This window comes from Nicotiana tabacum, chromosome 19, assembly GCF_000715075.1.
Source record: "Nicotiana tabacum cultivar K326 chromosome 19, ASM71507v2, whole genome shotgun sequence".
NCBI classification, from domain to species: domain Eukaryota; kingdom Viridiplantae; phylum Streptophyta; class Magnoliopsida; order Solanales; family Solanaceae; genus Nicotiana; species Nicotiana tabacum.
Genome location: NC_134098.1, coordinates 110,907,711 through 110,918,550, shown reverse-complemented (window position 1 = coordinate 110,918,550; position 10,840 = coordinate 110,907,711). Strand labels below are relative to the sequence as shown.

The window sequence follows — 10,840 nt, the reverse complement described above, 5'->3', positions numbered from 1 at the left end:
ATCATTTCCTAATCTACATGGCCCCAGAGGGACCTTCTCCATGCTTGGCCTTCTTGGATCTATCAATCAAGTTCCCCAGGTCGCGCATGTCTAATAGTAGGTAAGCCCTTGCTAGATGCCCTCCTTCATTGCCTTCCGTATTCTGACAATCTGAGAGCCTATTCCTTATCTTCCCCTCAAGTTACATTAACCCTTCCTCCAAATATTCCAATCTTTCTGTTGATTTAGTAGCAATTTCTTTCCATTCATTGATTGCTTCCATATCCACTTTGTGCTGTTCCAAATGCCTAGCTTCAGACTCGAAAACCCTCTTGCGCAGCATCCTATACTTGACTTGTGCTTCAGCAGCGTCATCTATAACCCTATTTTTTAGATTAATCCTTGGCTTGACATCTCCCGCTATATCATCTATCAACCATGATGGGTAGAAGTATACATGGCCGGCATGGTACCTGTCTGGCTCGATAGTGTCTTTCTCTACAATGACCTTTTGATTCCACATATGCTGTGCCTCGAACTTGAATAGAATGATGTTCCCTTTAAAGTCTGCTTTGTACTGGACCATGTTGGAAACCCAAGGTATAATCTGCTTTCTTTCCGCTTGCCTCATTACCCTTATAGGAGCATAAGGATAGATTCCTCTTAACCTGATTAGCACTAAATAAGTGGTTTCTCTTGACCTGATGATGAACTCGCTTCTAGGGAACCATTCGAACATCCAATGTACCTTTTCGTCAGTCAAATTGCTGAAGAAATGCACCCGGCTCATAGCACTTCCAGGTTGCGCGAACCTATCTGGGATAAATGTCATTCTCTTTGGATGATGGTAGGCTATGTAGTCATTCAATGGTCGTCGCAGAAGCTCCTGACGATATTCACCTCTCTGGAAATGTTCTAATAACCAAACCTGCAACAACAGGTTACAGCCCTCGAAGTGCCCATACCCCTGCTTGCATCGATCTAAAGCTCAGTACATTTCGGCCAAGATCATGGGGATGATAGTGTAAGTTTGTCCCTCAATTCCTTCCATTAGAGTCCTAGCGACCATGGCTAAGTGAGTGTGGATCTTCCCCCCTTTCATTAGAAATATCAGCAACCCCAAGAAACAGACAATGAATACAAAAACTCGGCGGTGCGTCCAACCCAAAGAAGTAACGGCAAGTTCATCACGGTGAAGGCGATATGACTTGCTATGCCCATAACGTTCATAAAGGAATTCAAATGGTTTGTATGACTCCTTCAAACATAGTAACTCATCATTTTTCTTGAAACCCATCATTTTCAAAAAACCGCGGGGAGTGCGATTTTCTGGTACTAATAAACCCGGACTATCCCATGGCAGCCTAGTGAAGCCTCATATTTCCTCTAAGATAGGAGTAATTTCTACATCACCAAAGTGGAAGACAACTCTTTTCTCATCCCAAAACATATTGGCGGCCTCAATCAATGCGTTATTTGGCCGAATGTCCAATAAGGAAGGTAAATTTCCGAGAACCCTTTTCACATGATTCTTGTCACTAGGTGAGAGGTTTTTCCACCAATAAAGCAGCAAAGGTGGGATGTTTTGAACCATGCTGAACCTGGGGACTTCGTGCCTCATTTTCTGCAAAACAAATAGAGTTAGCTCTTTCCCCCTCTGGGTGTGACTATTTACACATTAATGATCAACATACCATCATGTTTTCTCCAAGTAATGCACATAACATGATGGTGTCCATTGGGATTATGGAAATCCCATCGGGCTTTGGACAAGGCTTATCTTAGTGGATTGTCATGCGGACAACGTTCTAACCCATACTAGGTTTGACATGATGCATGCACAGTTGATATTGGAGCGAGGTTTCTAGAAGGGTCTAGAATGGTACTCTCAGGTGGAAAACTTGAGAGGAAAAGGCACGGAACCATCGACTACACCGCTGATCGACTAGTTTATCGCAAATAAGCCTTTCCAATTTAAAGGGTAATTTTGGAAGAGCGCGGACACTCATCAAGTGCCGCTATGGTATTAGTTGGGCACGAGTGGAATATGATGTGGAGCATGCTTTATACAACAATAATAACACGTTGTCAAGTATTTGCATAATAAATATGTGAAAGCAATAAACACAGTATTAAGATAAAACATAAAGGATGTAAAACGAAAGACAAAAGAAGAAGTTAGTTCGTGGAATATAGGGAATATAATAAAGTAAGCAAGGGAGTAGGGGTGGGAGAGACATGATATAGCTAATAAATAGCAGTTAGAGCAATTAAGGGAAAATAGGGAAAGGGATGTGCATGTTATAACAAATTTAAGCAAATAAAGGTGGAGAAGGGAAGGGATGTGCATATTATAACGGTTTTAAACAAGTAAAGGTGAACGGGAGAGGGATGTGCATGTAATAGAAAATCTAACAAATAAATATGGAAAAGTAATGTGCATTTGATAACAAAGAAAACTAATCCACATAAGCCAAGTTCATTATGGCAAACGCCTAAGAGTAAATCCCCAGCAGAGTCGCCATGCTGTAGCGGCCCCATTTTTCTTGCGAAAAGTGGGCTTCGACACGTGACAACTCCTTTTAGATTGGGAGGTAGAGTGCTAAAGGAGAAGACTCGCCACCTAACAATTTTTAAGGTGCGTTAGGGCACCTATTATGCAGACAAATCTGTTTGACTAGTCAGCGCCACCAAAGATCGGGTAAGGGCTCAAGTTACCTCAAAGAGAAGGTGTTAGGCACTCCTCGAGGTCCACAACTGTGGGTCCCGGCCAAACTTAAGATTATATGGATTACGATTAAGCTAGGTGATCAAATAAAGAAAGGGAATTCAGAAGTCAAAGAACTTTATTACAACATGATTAATACAGATCTTAGTGCGAATATAGGGATACAACTATTTAGATCTAATAACAACATATAAAGAAGAGGGGGGTCCTAAGTTTTTTAGCCTAAAGGATCACCCCGTGCAACATAAATAATACTTCGTAACTCCCTCAAGATGGGGTGTTACTCATATTATCCAACGGGCACAGGCTATCATCTCATGCTACCGGATTACTATGTTAAAGTTGTTACTTAAAAGCGTTCTAATTCAATTATAGGTCGTACCCTGTGCGTGCACTACCCGTCCCATACCTATGGTCCAGGAGGTAGTGGACCTTTACTTTGGATGGTTCTAAACCTCACTTAGGCTGCTCAGAAATGTCAAAACTAGGCGACATACAAAAACACATTGGACTTCAAGTATGGCAGTCATGGCTCAAGTTTGCCTCCACACTTAAGCAACAAATGCACGCAAGACAAATTGTATGTTAAGCAGTTCAGAATTAAGAACTTAAATCTCTATAGACATGATTTCTATGTGACAAGGCGTTAAGGCATGCAAGAATTTTCAGAAACCAAGCGTTGCCCATAGACAGGACTGTACAGTTGTCGCATATTGATTGTTGAAATTGCAGATTTCTAGTTATTAATCCTGTAGATGTTGCGTCTAAGTGATTTATGTAGTAAAGATAATGGAATCTATCGGGAGAAACCCAAAATTACTCACGCTTTCTATAGTGGTCTAAGTGAACAATAAACAATGTTGAGAGGGGGCATCATTAACAGTTATTAAGGCAAATTGTTGTATCCTATAAGCAGGATCTTTAACGATTAGCACTTGGAACTGATTTTATTGTTATACTTTAACCTATAGGCATGGTTTCTAGTGAAAAGTGCGATACAGTAGCAAATGAAATGATTAAAATCCTATAGGCATGATCTCTAGTATATATGCTGCAGCAATGCAAATTGAAGGAAAGTTCAACGATATTTATTTCCTATGGGCATGTTTTCTAATAACATGTAGCAACAAGGATAATTGAAGCATTTGAGCTCATGCTTTGCTAGTAGACAAGTAGTGTGAGTGTGTGCTTCTCCTAATGGCATGACTTCTATAGTGTACATAGAGAGTGAACGACACATATATCAAACACATTATTAAGTCCTATAGGCATGTTATCTACCCATCGCATATAAATATTAAAATCTACCACATTCCCTTTTACTAACAACCCCAGTTGATTATACAAAGATTATTACAGGTCCTATGATGAGTAAAAGTAAAAATGTTACATAACTGTGATAAGAGGCCCACAACAGGCCTAATAAATTCCCAGCATTGCCTGGGCCTTCAATAGATCTTACACAGCATACCCAGGCCTTCAACAAAGAGCCACATTCAATACACAACTCGGGGATCCATAGAGGAGTCCAAAACCAGTTTACTCAACCATGGCACCAAGTGTTGCACCATTTAAATCAGCCAATTCAAGTACACAACACATTAACAGGGGAAGTAGAGTGAATAGGAACAGTTTGAGATTGAGGGAGTGACTAAGGACCAAGCCCTAGTGTGTTAGAGTTCACAAGGGTCTCAATTGGACCCCGAGCAGTGCTCACACTAGGGAGGACAATAATAGAACCTAGGTAGCCTTAGCTTTCAGCCGGCTAAGAATGAAGAGTTCAGAATAGCATAAGTTGCCAGTGAGGAAAATGGACAGAAGTTAGGAGATACATTCATATCCTAAAGTAGACATAGCCAAATTGATCATATAGAGTAATTAATCAAATATGCCAGTAGGTTCAGCAGGACAGCAAAGCATCACATAGATAGCCTCATATCGAAAGAAATTGGGGAAGAAACAAATTTGCAAGATATACATAGATTATCATTCATGACATTAAACCAATTGAGACCTAAGAGGTTCGGATTAAGCAAAGCATGCATCTTAGGTTCATGCTAATAAGTATTTAGACATTGTGATAAACACTGGAATAGATAGGGTATCAAATGAACAAAAGACATACTGGAAACATATTAGCATGGAAGCAAGATCATAGTCGATAGAAAATGGTTTTAATACAAATTGCAACACATTGTACATGCAAGACATACATTGCAGAGATTCAGGACAGTGTGTGATAGCAAATACATGTAGGTATTCTGGGATTAATATAATATACTAACCTACTAGAGAAGATCTAAGTTATGTCATAAAGAAAAATAGTTCAAACATAGTAGAGAGATCAAGTTGAGATGACTGTCAAGATCTTAGTCAATCACTAATGGGGTAGGGGGATCATGCTGAGTGACAAAAGATCAAGTGACCATGTCACAATTACCACAGGAAGTTCTAACACAAGTATGAAGCATTCATTTAGAGATTAAGGACAAAGCGAGTAAGCATGTATTAGGGAACATCCAGACACCTATACACTTAAGAGGATCAGATTATCCAAGTTGGACTTAGGCATACTCAGAACTAGTAGCATTAGGAAGAAGTTAGATGCTAAAAGACTTAGAACAAAGTAGAATTAACAAAATCGTGCACAAAAGTAATCCAGAAAAAACATATTAAGCCAGGAATTTCAGAGGCGAGAACACATGCAAATCAAAGGCACATAGGGATGAAATTGCAAGAGTCAAGTAGCTTACCAGTTAACGGACAACAATAAAGAACAAAAGATCCACAAGAACCCAGAAACCTCGATGCGTCAAAGTTCCCAAGAGCTTTGATGAACTCAGGACAATGCTCGCACCAAGAACATGTAACAAAATGCTAATGGCCTTGGTTTTCAGCCGGCCAGTACAGAATACCAAGCAAGAGAGTAGCAAAAAATCCATATTTTAGTAAGAATCAAATCTTTTTCGTCCCCCCTCAGAAGGGAAAATGAAGGGGTTTATATAGCAGTCAAAAATCGAGCAAACACATAAGGAAACAGAGTAAATTAAGCAACAAATAAGGAAAGAAAACATGCAAATCAATTTGAAATCGATTTAAGAGAGAAATCCGGTAAACCCTAGTTTTTAGGGAAAGTGTAAATCAACAGAAATTCAAACGAAATCGGACTCACACAATATAGTATTGAACGTATGTAGACGCGATATGACCCAGATTCAAATGATTGAAATTGAATGGGCAGAATCGGAGAGATAGTACTTGCCATGTTTAGTGATACCATGGAGGAACAACCAGTAGCGGAAAAGCACAGATATGGCAAGTAAATGAGAGGAGAATTCCATTAGGAGAGGGATTTAGGGGGTGGCGGCGATTTAGGTTCTTTAGAGAAGGGGGAGGGTTCTAGGGCGGCGGGTGAGAGGGAAATGGGGATTAGGGTTTGGGGGTTGGGCAAATAAGAGGGTAGGTTAGTTGTGGGCTGTTGATCTTAGAGATCAACGACCAGGATTTAAAGAGGGATTGGGGCGGGTTAATTAGACAGGTTGGGTTAGAAATGTTGTTTGATTTGGGCTGGGGTTATTGGGCTAAGGTACTGGGCTAATTTAGTCCGAAAAATCACTTAGAAATTGGGCCAGCCTTTTAAACACATGTAATTTAGCAAAAAAATAATTTATAAAAATAATTAGTAAATGAGTGAAATATGTTTTATGCACTAAAATGATTAAGAATAATGATTTAACATTATAAAAAATATAAAATGCTGTTTTTGACACGAAATAGTATAAATAAGGAGCATTTGTATATGAATATAGGTCATTATTGCAAAATTAAATAAATAGCTTAAAAAATGCTAATGTAATTATATGGAATGAAATAAAATGTTTGAAACATATATTATAGGAGAAAAATAATTATTTTAGGTAACTAAGTCATTACAAAATAATTTAAAAGGATAATTACTAGATATTTACATATAATTTAAATACAAGAAAATTAATTTAAAGCTCTAAAAATTATGAAAAATTATAGAAAATGCTTGTATAGGTTTGTAAACTAAATAATGATGCAAAAATGCTATTTTGAAAGTATATATATATATTACAAAATATAAGGGCAAAATTGGGTATCAACATCTCGGCTTAATCCCTTGGGCTTTTACTCAGACTTCAAAGCTCCAAATCACTTGAATTAGCTCCATCACATCTGCATCACTCGAAATCACTCCTACAAGGCATAAAATACAAAATAAGTGCAAAACACTAGCGATTAAAGCTCAAACACAATTAAAGTGCAGTAAATTAGAGTGCAACAAGCGACTAAAACACGAGACTATAGCCTACCATCAACACCCCACACTTAAACCATTGCTCATCCTCGAGCAATCAAACTACACTTTATAAAGACACGACCTTTTTCCACAACTCTCCTAACTCATCATACCAAGAATATTTAAAATAGGCTAAGCACAATAGTGTAACATTCTTGCCTCAAGATTTGACTCAAAAGTACCACGCGTTATTTATAACCCGCTCGCTTACTCTAACACAGAGGTCAACGACATTACCTTCTTTCGTGAATCAAGTGCCCTCCCAACAATAGAGAGTCGTTCCACACAAATAAAAATTAAGAACAATTAGGAACTCAAGATAGAAAGAATTCACTCACTCTCAGAAACAATATTCATATGCCACAAACGATGAACCATAGACTTTCCCGTAGTGTACTACTTAATTAATCGAGCCCATTCGGTCAAGGATCAAGTAGGACTTTAATAGGTTATAATGTAGTCTGCGGGATGGGTAGAATACATTTAGATATAAGAGTGACTCCACTTCCCTAAGCACTTTAATACATACATTTCATTGTTCAAAACCCCACACTTATATCAAACCATAACTCCACTTTTACATCAATATACATTAACTCCCAACTTCTTTAAGCACAATTAACTCAAGATTTACCACTATTATGAATATTTTGCACAATCATACAATATTTTTTTTATTTTTCAATTCAAGTGGCTCTTACTTTTTCAATACAATGCACCTTTCTCCTTATTTCATTAGTTCCACTCAAAAGCCAAACCAACCACCCCACACTTCAACTTTTACAAAGTTCATAACAAATTTAAGTGCTCACGAGAGGTTAAAGGTTCAAATAGATGGTCAATTCAAAATAAATAGGTAAGACTTGTAATGTGGTTGCCAAAGAAACAAGATTATAGGCTCAAAGGGGTTACCTAAGATACATAACAATTAGGTGGGTAAGAGCATATAACTGGTTCAACAAAGAAATGCCTAAATCACTTTCAAGACTGAACAACACTACTATTTCGCTTTGCAAACACACAGGGCAAGTTTTAGACATCAAATGCAATGCACAGAATACACAAAACCTCACACACACATGGCATCTAACTCACTCAAGATCAGACTATCAAGACACTCTAGTCAAAGCAGTTAAGCAAAGTTAAAATCATACAATTTAAGGTGCTTATGCAAGAGTCAAAAACTGAGCCTAAGCGTCACAACTAAAGCACTCACTATTCTCAAGGTATAATAGACTCAAAAGATATTGCTTTCAATTCAAAACACAGCACAAGGTTCCCTACTACTAACAAAAATTAAAAACTAACTACACCCGGTTCAAACAAAACCCTTGGAAAAGAACCGCAACACAAAGAAAAACGAAGGGGGAATTATTACACTACCTAACAAAATAAATTTTTTTTGTCTTTTTCTTTCAACTTTAATCCCTCAAGAAATCCGTCGAATGATATCCATCGTAGGGAAAAGTTAAAAAATTTAAATTTTTATGGTTTTTCTCATTTTTTCTATCTCACTACTAAAACAACAAAACTAAATTACTCACACAGATACATACAACATACAATTTTCCCCACCCACACTTTAAGTTGTGGAATATCCCCATGACACACAATTTAAAAACATACGGTAAAGGAAACTTCCCTGAATTTTCAGTCGGGGTCTGAGTCGAAATCGAGCTCCATTCCACGCGCCCGAACCAATGCACATATCCATGCAGACAGCTTCTTCTCAGCCTTCTTGGGGTACACCCCACACTTTTGTTTCATTGCAACCTTCTCTTTTGAACCCTTCACCTTCCACTCAACACTTGTAGCTGGCTTCTCTTTTATCACCCCCGTTTCTACATTCATCTCGAAAGTCACCGTCTCCTCACCCACTCTAAGCATGAGTTTTCTATCAAGTATATCCAATATTGCTCTACCCGTTGCTAAGAATGGTCTTCCTAAGATAAGGGGACCTCTTTGTTCTCTTCCATCTTCACCACTATGAAATTTATAGGAAATATAAACTTATCAACCCGAACTAAGACATCTTCCACTATCCCCTCGGGTATGATAGTTGTTTGGTCTTCCAGCTGTAAAGATATTGGTGCAGACCTTATCTCTCCAATCTCATTCTCCAGCTTTCTATAAATAGACAAAGGCATTAAATTAATTGAGGCACCAAAATCACATAAAGACTTATCAAAATTAATAGTGCCTAAAGAGCAAGGTATAGTAAAACTCCCCTGGATCTCCAAATTTGTGGGAGTTTGTTTTGCAAGATTGCACTGCAATGCTCTGTGAGCTTGACATTGATGTCTCTTCTATCTTTCTCTTCTTTGTAAGGATTTCTTTCAAGAACTTGGCATAAGCTTGCATTTGGGAGAGCACCTCTATGAATGGAAAATTTATATTAACTTGTTTTAGCATATCCAGAAATCTCTCAAATTTCTTGTCCAGCTTCTCTCTATAAAGCTTTTGGGAAAAAGGTAAAGCAGGCATGTGCTTGCTCTCTTCAGATTCATCCCTTCTTGAATTCTCTTCCTTCTTCTTTTTCTCAGTTCCCTTCTTACCTTTTTTCTTCTTATCAACTTCATTTTTCAGCTGCTCCCCACTTTCTTTTCAGGTACCACCTCTTTTTGGATAGGGAATGGGCTCTTTCAACACTTTCCCGCTTCTCAGAGTTACAACATTCACTGTTTCTTTGGGGTTTCTTTCAGTATCAGCTGGTAGAGTACCTGGGATCCTTTCAGACAATATGGTGGAAATTTGTCCCACTTGTTTCTCTAAGTTTCGTAGCCCTGTTCCAAGTTCTTTGATAGTTGCACCATGAGCATCTAAGCTTTCATTTGTCTTGACAATAAAGGACTTCATCAGATTTTATAGCCTAGGCTGATTGGATTGTTGAGGTTGAAACTGCTGCCTTTACTAATTTTGGAAGCCTAGAGCTCCTTGTCCCTGGAATCTGGAGTTGTTTTGTTTTCATGCATTTGCAGTACCCCCAGGTGAACTCCATCAAAAACCGTGGTGCTTTCGACCCATTGCATTGAAGTTATAATTTCCCACATCATTTACTTCCTCAGTTGAGGCTTGACACTCATGAGTAGGGTGTCCTCTTCCATATATATCACAAGCTACGTGATTCTCACTTTGTATAGAAGCTAAGGTCAGCTTCCTAATCTCTTTTGGCATGGCATCAAGTTGTACCTGCACAGATGTGTTAGCATCAACCTGGTGAACACTATTCAGCCTTCCTCTTTCAGCACTTTTAGAGGGCCACTGATTTGCATCTTCAGACAATTCATAGAGAATAGTGACTATTTCCTCTGGTGTCTTTTTCATCAAAGGGCCTCTAGCTGCATTACTCAATGTTCTACGTGAGGCCGGTGTCAAACTATCCCAAAAATCCTGGAGTTGCATCCAGAGTTTAATTTCGCTATGTTGACACTTTCGAACTAATTCCTTGAACCTCTCCCACACTTCAAACACAATTTCAGTATCTTTCTAGTAGAAGTTATGGATCTCTCTTCTAAACTTGCCCGTATTAGCTGAGGAGAAATATTTATCAAGAAATTTTCGGGTCATCTCCTCTCATGTTCTAATAGATCCCTGGGGCAAGCTTCAAAGCCACTACTTTGCACCGTCTTTGAGAGTGAAGGGGAATGCCCTTAAGTACACTGCATCTTGTGACATGCCATTATATTGAAAGGTGTTCATAATCTCCTCGAAGCCAACAGATGTGTGTGTGGATCTTCGCTCATCTTCCTTCTGAAGACACAACAGTTTTGCAGAGTTTGGAGCAATCCTTGCTTCAATTCAAAATTGCT

General features: G+C 38.5%; 1 non-coding gene across 1 annotated transcript; it reads left to right on the top strand.

Annotated features, from left to right (window-relative positions):
* Window positions 1-10,443: 10,443 nt before the first annotated feature.
* LOC142173963 (small nucleolar RNA R71) lies at window positions 10,444-10,550 on the top strand. The gene has a single exon (XR_012703328.1). It is a non-coding gene; the product is annotated as a small nucleolar RNA R71 (small nucleolar RNA).
* The last annotated feature ends 290 nt before the right edge of the window (window positions 10,551-10,840 follow it).